General features: G+C 52.3%; 1 long non-coding RNA gene across 2 annotated transcripts in view; it reads right to left on the reverse strand.

The window, feature by feature from the left end:
• Positions 1 to 1,093, reverse strand: part of LOC115947985 — a 46,362-nt gene that overhangs the window by 41,904 nt on the left and 3,365 nt on the right. For both annotated transcript variants that reach the window (XR_004081840.1, XR_004081839.1), the window contains exons 2-3: positions 611 to 725; positions 164 to 474 (exon numbers count right to left, since the gene is read on the reverse strand). This is a non-coding gene — a long non-coding RNA (uncharacterized LOC115947985). The remainder of the gene's footprint in view (positions 1 to 163; positions 475 to 610; positions 726 to 1,093) is intronic.

Here is a 1,093-nt window from a genome sequence, read left to right on the forward strand (position 1 = left end):
CACCTTCTGCCGAGGAGCTGGCCCAGCCCTGGGCTTGCTCCCACGCACACACACACTCTGGGCACCCCCTCCGCAAGAGACAGGGCGTTCGAGCTCCCCCCGCCCGGGCAGAGACACAGAATGAAACATTGCAAAGCGTAGGAAAAGATGGAAAAGGTGCTACCTTGGCAACTAGAGGAGGTGAGGAGCCAGCTGGTGGGCTGGGGGCGGTCGCGCTGCCTGCCTGCCTGCCCGCCGCCGGTACTCTCCTCGACTACGCGTATTCTTAAGCAATAACAACGTAATCCGTATTATCCACCCAAGAATACCCGTCACCGAAGAGAGTCAGAAAGCTGCTGCTGTTGCTGCTGCTGGTGGAAGTGCTGCACCGGGACAATAAATCCATAACTATAATTCGCCTCCAGAAGAAGGAGAATCCACAAAGGTTGCCAAGCGATCTTGTCCCATATCCAGTGGACGCTGAACTTTCCCATCCTAAGGAAGCAAATGAGAGGAGTAGACGTTTAATACACACACGTACAGTCCCTCTGCTTTCCTACTCCCTTACTGGAGCGGGCAAGAGCTTGCAGGCGAGATGAAAGGAAATAAATCAAAGTAAGGCTGACTTTACCTGGTGATTGCCTGGATTCTTTCTCTGTGCTTCTCTGGTATCCTATTCCCTAGCTGTATGCTCCATCAATTCTCTCTGGGAGCTTGCAAGAGATGTCATACGCAGCAACAGATTCCTGTAAAAGAGATGCACAGTTAAGCACACAAATATTACAAATCTGTTTGCATAGGTGGGCTTGGGAAGGCTCCGATAAAGCAGCAGACACGCCTGAGAGACTTTTCATCTGGGCTTTGGAAATGCATTTTACAAGTCCTGACTCACACTGACTCGATGTGCTACCGAGAGGAGGGAGGGCGGAAAGGAAGGCGATGGAGAGGAAAAAAAAAAATCAAAGAAAAAAATAGCAAAGGCTCCGATCTCAGCAGAGGCACTCCTCTGTCAGGCCTCCTAGAGCCATCAAAATCTAAGGCGAAGAAGGCTTCAAAGTACAGATCGAGCGCACTCCGCTCCCCGCGTGTGCCCGAGCGGCGGAGCCGGGCGGCT

This window comes from Geospiza fortis, unplaced genomic scaffold (genome assembly GCF_000277835.1).
Source record: "Geospiza fortis unplaced genomic scaffold, GeoFor_1.0 scaffold403, whole genome shotgun sequence".
Taxonomy (NCBI): domain Eukaryota; kingdom Metazoa; phylum Chordata; class Aves; order Passeriformes; family Thraupidae; genus Geospiza; species Geospiza fortis.